Below are 12,242 nucleotides of genomic sequence, written 5' to 3'. Positions count from 1 at the left end.
AGTCATGGACTGTGTGGCTGGCCCCGCTAGAGGTTCAAGACCTCCCTCGGGCATGGGTGTGTGTGTTTGGTGTGTTTGTCCTTGGGAAAATTTAGATTAAGTAGTGTGTAAGCTTAGGGACTGATGAACTTAGCAGTTAAGTCCCATACGATTTCACACAAATTTGAACATCATGTGTGTGATGTCCTTAGGTTAAAAAAAATGGCTCTGAGCACTAGGGGACTCAACTGCTGTGGTCATTAGTCCCCTAGAACTTAGAACTACTTAAACCTAACCCATAGTGCTCGGAGCCATTTGAACCATTTTTTGAGCAGAATGCGGCCTGGCATGAATTGCGGAGTAGCATCAGTGCACTACACCGTCACTGTTCCACCAGAGGCGTAACATGATTTTCTGTGGATGCGCACAGCTCTTTGTACGGGGAGAAGCTCCTTTCTTTGGGGTCAACCTTTCCTTTATTTTTCTTATTTTAGCATAAAGACGCCATATCTCGTCGCCAAGAACAATACAGGATAGGAATGGTCGGTGTTGTACGCAAGCTAATTCATGACGACCAAGCAGAGATGCACATATGGACGCCGCTGATATTTATGATATTGATTTACAGTATGCTGTAGCCAAAGCCGATTTCTGAATCTGTCCTATCACATGCAAATGTCGCAAGATGGTGAATAACCACAGTTCATCACATGTAGCACTTTTCGAGTACACTTGCGTGGACTGATGTGTTTAGATTAGATTTTAGATTAGGTTTACTTTCATTCCAATTGATCCGTAGTGAGGAGGTCCTCCAGGATATGGAACATGTCAGAAGAACAAGAATAGATGACAAATATTTACAACTAAAATATATAAGCTAATGTACCATTCCAAAGGTCCCAAGTGGAATGATGGTCATTTTGTAATGAACACTGTATGAAAGAGTCACTTTACAAATACTAATGCACTGAATTTGAAATAAAATAGTTTATTTATTTATTTATAAGGTAATAAACATGTAATACAACTACTATAATACTTATTTACAATGAGCACAACACTGCACTGAAATGGTGCGGAAGTTATATATATATAGTTGGTTTTACAGAGAAATTCATCAATGGAGTAGAAGGAGTTGGCCACCAATAAATTCTTTAGGCTTCTCTTAAACTGAATTTCATTGCTTGTTAAGCTTTTTATGGCTGCTGGGAAGTTATTGAAAATGTGTGTTCCTGAATAATGCACACCTTTTTGTACAAGACTATGTGACATTAAATCCTTGTGAAGATTATTCTTATTTCTAGTATTGATTCCATGAATTGAGCTGTTGGTTTGAAAAGATGATATATATTTTAATGACAAATTTCATTAAGGAATAAATATATTGGGAAGCAGTAGTTAGTATCCCTAGTTCCCTAAACAGGCTTCTGCAGGATGTTCTTGAGTTAACACCACATATAACTCTTACTGCACGTTTTTGTGCCCGGAAAACTTTAGCTTGGATTGATGAATTAAACGATCTTCATCAAACCCCGACGGTCTTCCCTAACGTGGAGAGTCACTGATGTCAAAAGGATCCTTCTTAAAACGAGAAAACCATTTTCTTGCCGTATTCTGTCCAATGGCATTATCCCTACACAGGGTGCAAATGTTCCTGGCAGCCTCTGCTGCCGTCACTCTCTGTTAAACTCAAACAGAAAAATACGTGGGAAATGTTATTATTTCCCCACTTGGCACTCCATTTTCTAGCGTCCACGGCTCCACTCACTACTTCCACATGAAAAAAAATGACAATATGTAAACTTAAACAGCCAACATTCAACTACAAATAAAAAATAACAATCGATAAATAAACCCATAGCAACCGGAATACTATGCAAATCAAAAACGCTGTGAACTTATGCACCTACTTATTAGGTAAACGTGTAGTAACAAAGAAATAACAGATAGGGTAATTCAAAGGTCTGTATTTATTACATTGACATTCTCTTTTACATCAAATTACGTTGGGTCCTGAAAATGGCTTCTTGTACTTTAGTGCTCTTTTGCATGCGACCTAACATATTAATATACACTTCACGCATATCTACTTCATCAGTTCTCAAAATTTTACTACGAATATTGTCCTTCAAGTCTGCTAACATTATTAGATTATTTGCATACACTTTTCCCCTTTGGACTGCCCCACAAATAAAAGTTACAACTGGTTAGGTGCGGCGAACGCAGAGGCCACAATCCTTCGGTGGCAATCGGTGATGGCGGTGCAGTCTCCATAATTCATGAAATTGCAACTGACACATCCTCTTACTTCGTGAATGATTCACCTGATGGTAATATTATCTTTGGTTGCATTCATTTAGTCATGAGCTGGTGGGACCTATCATTGTTTGGTAGAATCATTTTCGTATGTGTGCGATTACAACGTTCCATACACACTGTAAGAGGTCCATGACTAAGGAATTTATTGCTAGCGCACTCGAGAAGATGTAACTTCGATGGACTGCTCATGCGCTGCAAGCGATATGTGAGCTATAATGGAGTCACAGACCAGAGAGCAGTGTCGGCAGGAGTAGTGATATTAGCTCGCAGTCGGGCGCTTGGGTCAGGTCGCTCTTAGAGTGCAGTTGTCTAGTTGTATAGCTCACACAGAGCACTTGTGTCCTGTATGGAGTTGCCGGGGCCAGTCGTGGAGAGCGATGGCGGTGCCTGACTGCCTGACCGATGTAGTATAAGGTAAAACCAAAAATTACTACTTATAGCCGCGCGTATATGTAATTTCTAACAACTGATTTTGTACTGTTGTTATATCAAGTCTCATGTAAATTTAAAAAAAAAATCATTTAATAATAGTGTTTCTTATAAAGATAACTTTTGACAGTCTTTCATCTGAATATAAAGTTTTTCCTAATGTCTCCTATCCATAGTCATGCTAATTATCGTAAAGAAAAATCTGTTGTTTCTTTTTATACATGACAAATGTAGCGGCCAGCGTTGCACTGCGCTGTGCCAGAAAAATTTCTTATAGGAGCAGACATATACGCATTATCCGGCGGCTTTATTGAGGTAAGAATTTTCAATTTATTCAGAATTCTTCACGATAAAGGATGACAGCCAAAACAGTTGCAGGATAAAAATTTTATTAAAATCCTTGACCAAGGTTTCGGTACATATAAATATACCTTCATCAGAAGTAAAAAATCTAAAATTACATCATGCATTGGAGATTAATAAATCAATTGTGCCAAAGGCGTCGTCAATAATTAAGACATCTTCTCCATTTGTACAACATGACTATTGGCACAGGGTCAACGCGAACAGTTTAGCACCAGTACTTCGCCTATGAACTATCGAGACAATCTCCATTGCATGATTTAATTTTAGATTTTTTACTTCTGATGAAGGCATATTTATATGTACCGAAACCTTGGTCAAGAATTTTAACAACATATTTATCCTGCAACTGTTTTGGCTGTCATCCTTATCTTGAAGAATTTCAACAGTTGCTGTTGCAGCCATGTTTAAATCTTGAAATTATTCAGAATGATTTTTCAGGGCCATGACGCAGCACAAGCTGACGTCCAGATTTACCAGTTTAGCTTCACAGGCAGTTAATTATTGAAAGGTTATATATGAGTCACATTTTCATTGGGAGCTTAGTCATTTTTTATTGCGAGGTTACAGGATTTAATCTGTTGGTAGGTTACAACTCACGTTCCTGTTTCTAGAGTACAGTACACAATTTTATAACAGTATACAATCACACACGACAGTCACACTTCAATCGCATAAGCATTGTGACTGTTGTTTATAGTACTCAATGAAAAATCACAATATTCACAGGCTGACATTATGCTTCATAACGTCCATGTCCAAATTCAGTAAATACCTTGACCGAAAATTAAGAACTTGGCCACAAATTTTCAAGTGCCTCTGTGCACCACGGTTAACAACACATGCGCATGCTCCACGCCACAGCATACCTACCCAATGTCGCTTTTCGACCGCCAATTATCTATATCGCTGTCGCAGCACAGCTCATACAACAGTGGTGCCTATTACATTTGGTTTCACACATTTGGTTACGCAAAAGCGTTTCAGAGAAGGTCAAACATACATTGACATTTTTGCATACTCAACCAAAAGAGATTCATGGAGCAATATCAATAAAGCAAGAAACAGTTACCTTTCTTACAACAAAACAAGACAGCAAATTTTCTAAAGCATCGAAGATATACGTGCAGAGTAAATAGAGCAAAAAACAAGAAAAAGATAAAATATATCTCATATGATTAGCAGTATTTTCGCAAAGTGTACATCACATCTACCAATTACCATTACATTCAGGTAATTCCTTCGTGCTGCGCCTTTTTTTTTCTTACAGTGCATTATGCTCTACACTCTATGTATTTTTTTCTTCTTCAGTTGGTGATAGCGCCATACGATAAATAATAAATCAATAGTTTTTGTGCAAACTTTGGCAGCACGTTTTGAGCTGCCCGGATTACAGAGCACGGTAAGGCGTCGTTCAAGCATTCATGGTGGCCAACCTGTCGTGGATCGAATAACCTCAGGAATTAACGGAGAGGGCTGGTGAGTCGACCAGGAGCAATGTGGGTTTTAGGCGCTTTCCCATATTAGGCCAGACGAGTATCGGCCATGTACCCACGTCCCGTCTCAGTTACACTCTAGGCAGACCCGTCGTAAACGTTCTCACACTCGAACATGAGGTTTACTCTAGATGCAAGCAGATGGTGTACACAGCTTCGGTCCGGGAGGAGCTGTGGCGTCAGGAAGAGACTCCGTTTCCCAAGTGTCACTAACAATGTCACATCGTGCATGACAATGCCGATCCCTAGGAAACGACAGAAGGCAAGGAACAAAAAGAATAAGACTGGCAGCACGCTTTTGACCTCTTGGAAACACCATATATTAGAGAAGGTGCAAACCAATCTGCAGAGGTACACTCCACAACAAAAGTATTGTTGTTATGTCGGACATGGTAGACAGTAACATGAATGCAGTTTAGACACACTTTCCTCGTTTCACGACTACCAGACCCAGTACCAAGCGTAGTAACCTGCCTACAGCGTGAGCGCAGCATCATTTCTCAAATGAGCTTTCAGATCTTCCTCGCCTCTTCTTAACAACGCTAAATCGCTGAAGCACGAGTATATCCCTGTTGCGGACTCGACATTCCAGATCTTTTCATAAGTGGGCGCCGTTTGCTCCTGTAGCCACAAGTGTCGATGAGTGGAACGTTAACGTTGTTAGTTCTTTTTTTTTCTGTCATTTCGAACTACTATGGACCACGAAGATTTTTATCTCTTCCCTGATTGTGTTTTCCTCTTTTTCCAGTAGAAAAAAATTGTGAGTGAAATCTTATGGGACACACACACCCACGCCCGAGGGAGGACTCGAACCTCCGCCGGGACCAGCCGCACAATTCATGACTTAGACCGCGTGGCTTTTGCCAGTCGATTTCCACAGTCCAACTTCCGCCACCATATAATGCTGTGCTCCAAATTTCATCCTCAAATTAAGGCCTGTTGTTTGATACTAGCAGATTTCTCTTGGCCAAGAAAGTCATTGCTGTTTTTTGCATTATCCTTGCTCCGTCCGTAATAGGTTTGTAATAGGTTATTCTGCTGCCTAGGTAGAAGAATCCCTTAACTTCATCTGCTTCTCGATCAATAATTTTGATGTAAAGTTTCTCGCTGTTCTCATTTATAATACATCTTATTACTTAAGTCCCTCTTCTATTTACTCTCAATCCATATTCTGTACTCGTTAGACCGTTCATACCGTTCAATTCTTTCACTGAGGATAAAATGTCATCAGCGAGTCTTGTCATCGGTATCCTTTCACCTTGCTTCTAATACCACTCTTGAACACTTCTTTAATATCTGTTATTGCTTCTTCGATGTATAGACTGAACAGTATGGGCGAAAGAATAATCCCTATTTTACACCCTTTTTCAACGGAGCATTTCGTTCTTCGTCAGCCAGTCTTATTGTTCGCTCTAGGTTCTTGTACGTATTCAACACTGCCCGTTTTCCCTACAGCTTACCCCCATTTTTCTCGGAATGTCAAACATCTTGCACCATTTTACGTTGTCCAATGCTTTTCCTAGATCGATAAATCCTATGAACGTGTCTTGATTGTTCTTCAGTCTTACTTCCACTATCAAGCGCAACGGCAGGGCTGCCGCTAGGTCTTTACGTTTCCGAAAGCCAAACTGATCAGCATCTAAAACATCCTCAGTTTTCTTTTCCATCCTTCAATGTATTTTTCTTGTCAGCAACTTCAATACATAAGCCGTTAAGCTGATTCTGCGGTAATTCTCGCACTTGTCAATTCTTGCTATTTTCGGAATTGTTTGGATGATGTTTCTCCGTAAGTCTGATGGTATAATGTGTCTCATAGACCCCCCCCCCCCCCATATGAGAATAATCGTTTTGTTGCCACCAATGATTTCTGCATTCTGGGTCGAATTATGAATGACGTTGTTAAACGATCTATCTTGCCATTCACTTGAATGGAAAGTCATCAGAGCTCTAACTCTGTTCGTGCAATATGAGGCCACTGTCTCAATCACTGCATTCTTAGCCCAGTGAAAACACTTCTCTGGCAGCTAAACGTTTACCTGGATAATAAGAAAAAGGTAGTGATGACGACTGAGTTGTTTCTTCTATGAATAGTATAAAATTCGTGTATGGAAGCTCTCAGATGTGGCTTACCCGAAATACTCTTCCAGACAATGAAGTTAAAGAAATTAAAAACTCCTACTTTCCTTTCGGTCAACATCATTTGCAGAAGCTAAGGGAATTTATATCGAATAACTTGGTAGGTCTTTCTTCCAAACTAGATGGTTCCATAAGAGAGAGAAATAGTTTTAGTGGCTGTACGAAATAATTTTGCATCTGGTTTATTAAATAATTGAAACACGAAAACATTAATTTTTAATCTGGGAAAAATTGTCTATGTGAATGAACTTTTTCCGTTAACCTAGCAGATTAGTCGATTGACGGTGAACAATTTCACTTAACGGAGAAGGCAAACTCGCACAGAAAGACTGTCTTGCTAAGAGCAGTTAAGACTAAGTAAGCAGCGGCTGTTCCCTTATGTAAGAATGAAGACCGCTATTGCATCAGTTTGGTGCCTTAGATTACGTGATACGTACAGACGCTTGATATCAAAAGTAATTTCCTGGCTGCAACGGACGCGGTTAACCCGATCTCTCGGCGCACAAGATTCTGACGCAACTTCCCAACCTTGGACAGGAAGTGGGGGTCCTCTCAACCAAGGGTACGCAGCACATGGTGCGTCGGTCTCGTATGAATTACTTCTCCGCAGTTGTATAACATATCGCACAATCAACAGTGCTCTCCACAGCACACTTTGCACTGATTTGCAGAGAAGAAATGCAGACATCAATATGGTATACGATTGTGGATGAGTCGTATAAAATTTAGAAATGCAAGGAGCATATTGTTGTGGATCGTTCAAAACCGAAAGGTGTTCGCGGCCCGACGATACATCCCTGTCGATGGTAATTATATTTCTGTGCTCCACTTACAAATCAAAGAATTCGAGTTGTACAGGACTTACTTTTTAATAGTATTGTCCGAAGGACCTCAAGTCAATGATGTCGCGCTGAAACGGCCCTAACTTCTTCTTAGCGCAGCTATTCGGTTAAGATTGTTTATGTAAAGTTGCAGGAACAGTCACTCTTCTTCGTGTTCTATAATGATACTCACCATGTCCCACAAGCAAATACTCAGCTGATATTTCCCCCACCTTGTCATTTAGCTTGTAAAATTTGAAAGTGCCTTAATGCACGTAACATTTAAAGGTTATTAGGAAACGGTTCACCAAACCCCCTCGCAAACTGTTGTGGTTAAAACATCACACTTCTGTCCATTTAATCCAACTCCTAAACAGACTGGTTCTATCCTGAAATAATATGTCTAATCATCTGTCTCTAAGAACAATTGACTGAGAGCGCAGATGTAGAACGTAAGCGTACTTATGTCACATACAAAATAAATACAGGTAAACAGATAAAATACAACTTAGCAAAAGCTGCTGTAGCAATAAACAACTATGGAAATGTGGGTAGCCAGTGCAAGTTTGTTATCTGATCTGGCTGTAGATAATGTGTCTGTAAGGAGTTTTGATTTCAAGTTCGTAGTTAAGTAATTATAAAATCCTGGCATAAGCAGTTATATCAACACACTTTGTAATGAGACAACGATGTAAAGTTTTTACATTCGAAAGAGCCTTTTACAGCACAGAACATAAATTTAATCTGTGGTGTTACTGGAGAAGAATTGCGAACGTTAAACTGAAAACTGACTTGAACTTAGTAATGAACTTTAATAACGTTTTTCGATAGGAATTCGTATTGGTAAATCGCAGCAATTTTATGTCAGTTGACAATTGGTAACACTAGTAAACAAATATAAACTTTTTCCTGCATCTGGTTTGTAAATGGGTGGATTTACCTAATTTTGGGGTGTTGAATATAGTGGTAAAATCAGTTTTTCTCTATGACGTCAAATTTAATAGATACACAGCAGAATAAAAAAATGGTAATAGCGAAAATTGGCACAATTAAGTCAAACAAAAATACAGATTTAGAACGTTTGAAATCAATACTATTTTGTATGTATATAGGGGCATGATACCAATAAAAGATCAAGATTAGATCAGAAGATATTTTCGCCTTTAATCGTCTTTGGTTTTTTGAAAAATGCGACTACGGAGCTCTTCTTTTGTTTTCCGTTTCATCACTCTCCCTAACAAAACCCCAGCAATTGTCACCCGTCATCGAAGGGTTCCAATGGCCTTGGTAACGGTGTTCCTTGGTAAATATATCTTGCTGAAAACATTCACCATGCTCATCGCTTAAGGCACCCAAATTTTCGGAGAATAAATCAAGGTGGGAATGTAAAAAGTGAATTTTAAGCGACATTCTGCACGTCATGTTCTTATAGTTGTCCAACAGATCATTCAAAATGGTAACATAGTTTTTGTCTTTTCTGTTATCCAAAAAGTCCTTTACAATTACATTAAAAGAAGACCAAGCAGCTAATTGGATATCTGTTAGTTTATTATCAAAGGTTTGGAGCTTTCAGCAATTTTCTTATTTCTGGTCCCACAAATATACCCTCTTTCAGTTTTGCCTCACATAATTTGGGAAACTTTTTTTTAAGTGATTGAAAGCCCCATCTTCTTTATCCAGAGCTTTTACAAAGTTCTTGATAAAGCCCAACTTGATATGAAGGGGAGGCAAAATGATTTTATCGGACTCAACCTTTGGGGTATTATTCACATTTACGTTTCCAGGAACGTCCTTATAGGCTATTCCTTGACCGTATAGTGGTTCTTGGTATCATGGGTGTCACAAAGGCACAAAAAGCACCAGTATTTCGTGAATCCAGGTCTTAAACCTGTAAGGAGTGCAACAACTTTTAAATCACAGCAAAGCTACCATATACTTATGGTATACTATATCCTTATACAGGGTGTTTCAAAAATGACCGGTGTATTTGAAACGGCAATACAAACTAAACGAGCGGTGATAGAAATCCACCGTTTGTTGCAATATGCTTGGGACAACAGTACATTTTTAGGCAGACAAACTTTCGAAATTACAGTAGTTTCAATTGTCAACAACAGATGGCGCTGCTGTCTGGGAAACTCTATAGTACGATATTTTCCACATATCCACCATGCGTAGCAATAATGTGGCGTAGTCTCTGAATGAAATTACCCGAAACCTTTGACAACGTTTCTGGCGGAATGGCTTCACATGCAGATGAGATGTACTGCTTCAGCTGTTCAATTGTTTTTAGATTCTGGAGATACACCTGGTCTTTCAAGTGTCCCCACAGAAAGAAGTCACAGGGGTTCATGTCTGGCGAATAGGGAGGCCAATCCACGCCGCCTCCTGTATGTTTAGGATAGCCCAAAGCAATCACATGATCATCGAAATATTCAGTGAGGAAATTAAAGACGTCGGCCGTGCGATGTGGCCGGGCACCATCTTGCATAAACCACGAGTTGTTCGCAGTGTCGTCTAAAGCAGTTTGTACCGCAACAAATTCACGAAGAATGTCCAAATAGCGTGATGCAGTAATCGTTTCGGATCTGAAAAATGGGCCAATGATTCCTTTGGTAGAAATGGCGGCCCAGACCAGTACTTTTTGAGGATGCATGGACGATGGAACTGCAACATGGGGCTTTTCGGTTCCCCATATGCGCCAGTTCTGTTTATTGACGAAGGTAAAAATAAGCTTCGTCAGTAAACCAAATGCTGCCCACATGCATATCGCCGTCATCAATCCTGTGCACTATATCGTTAGCGAATCTCTCTCGTGCAGCAATGGTAGCGGCTCTGAGGGGTGCCGCGTTTGAATTTTGTATGGATAGAGGTGTAAACTCTGGCGCATGTGGCGATACGTGGAGGTTGGCGTCATTTGGACCGCAACTGCAACACGACGAACGGAAACCCGAGGCCGCTGTTGGATCACCTGCTGCATTGCTGCGCGTTGCCCTCTGTGGTTGCCGTACGCGGTCGCCCTACCTTTACAGCACGTTCATCCGTCACGTTCCCTGTCCGTAGAAATGTTTCAAACAGATCCTTTATTGTATCGCTTTTCGGTCCTTTGGTTACATTAAACCTCCGTTGAAAACTTCGTCTTGTTGCAACAACACTGTGTTCTAGGCGGTGGAACTCCAACACCAGAAAAATCCTCTGTTGTAAGGAATAAACCATGTTGTCCACAGCACACTTGCACGTTGTGAGCAGTACACGCTTACAGCAGAAAGACGACGTACAGAATGGCGCACCCACAGACTGCGTTGTCTTCTGTATCTTTCACATCACTTGCAGCGCCATCTGTTGTTGAAAATTGTAACTACTGTAATTTCGAAAGTTTGTCCGCCTGAAAATGTACTGTTGTCCCAAGCATATTGCAACAAACGGTGTATTTCTATCGCTGCTCGTTTAGTTTTTATTGCCGTTTCAAATATACCGGTCATTTTTGAAACACCCTGTATGTGATCGTCTCTGGCAGCAAAGCCATGGTTTCAAAAGTTTCTTTCATGTCTACTGCGTAAGCCAATGGTAGCGATGGAAATGGATAGCCATTATGCAGTGATACTGCTTTCAAGCTGGTTTTACTGGAGTCAATAAATACGAAGGTTGGAACTTAAATAGTGGCAACTATATATTTACAACCGATACAAAAGAGTTACATGTTTGCACCTATTACTATCCTTCGAAGTAGTGTATACGAAATTTATATGAGAGCCGAGTTCATAAACAATTTATACCTACCTTTGTGAAAAATAAACGGGCAGACTGCACGTCAGAATGAGATTAAATCGAAGTAAGACGAAATTAATGAGGAGCAGCAGAAATAAGAACAGCGAGAAACTTAACATCAGAATTGGTGACCACGAAATAGATGAAATTAAGGTATTCTACTACGTGGGCAGCAAAATTGCCAATGATGGACAGAGCGTAGAGGACATAAAGAGCAGACTAGCATTGTGAAAAGGGAATTCCTGGCCAAGATAACTCTATTAGTATCGAATCTAGGAATTTGAGGAAGGAATTTCTGAAAAAGTGCGTTTGGAGCACAGCGTTGTATGATAGGGAAACATGGACAGTGGGACAATTGGAAAAGAAGAGAAGCATTTGAGATGTGGTGTTACAGAAGAATGTTGAAAATTAGAGGGTGTGATAAGGTAAGGAATGAGGAGGTCCTCCGGAGAATCGGAGAGAAAAAAGGTATATGGAAAACACAGAGAACAAGAAGGGACAGGATGATGGGACATCTGTTAAGACATCACGGAATACCTTCCATGCTATTAGAGATGCGTAGAGGGTAAAAGCGGAAGAGGAAAACGGCCATTGTAATACGTACAGCAAATAGTCTAGGTCGTAGATAGCAGGTGGTACTCTGAGACGAAGAGGTTGGCACAGGAGAGGAATCCATGGAGAGCCACATCAAATCAGTCAGCAGAAGACTGATGGTAAAAAAATACAAACAAGCTTAGGCAAACAAATTATGATTTTTAGGAGTGATGCTGGCAGTTAGTAACTGTTGCGAACCGTGTAGTTTCATGGAAACTTTGATGGCTTGTTGACGATTCAACATGTGATGTACTTTAGATAAAACGATTTTGGACATTGAGCGGCGTCACCGTTACTTCTGAAACAGTTAAGTTGCCGATGTTTCCACCGACTTGTT

General features: G+C 40.2%; 1 protein-coding gene across 1 annotated transcript in view; it reads right to left on the bottom strand.

Moving 5' to 3' along the window:
• LOC126282995 (uncharacterized) overlaps positions 1-12,242 on the bottom strand; it is a 122,607-nt gene that overhangs the window by 74,201 nt on the left and 36,164 nt on the right. The gene's annotated exons all lie outside the window — the stretch shown is intronic.

The sequence above is a fragment of the Schistocerca gregaria genome, chromosome 1 (genome assembly GCF_023897955.1).
Source record: "Schistocerca gregaria isolate iqSchGreg1 chromosome 1, iqSchGreg1.2, whole genome shotgun sequence".
NCBI lineage: Eukaryota > Metazoa > Arthropoda > Insecta > Orthoptera > Acrididae > Schistocerca > Schistocerca gregaria.
This window is presented reverse-complemented; position numbering and strand designations above follow the sequence as displayed.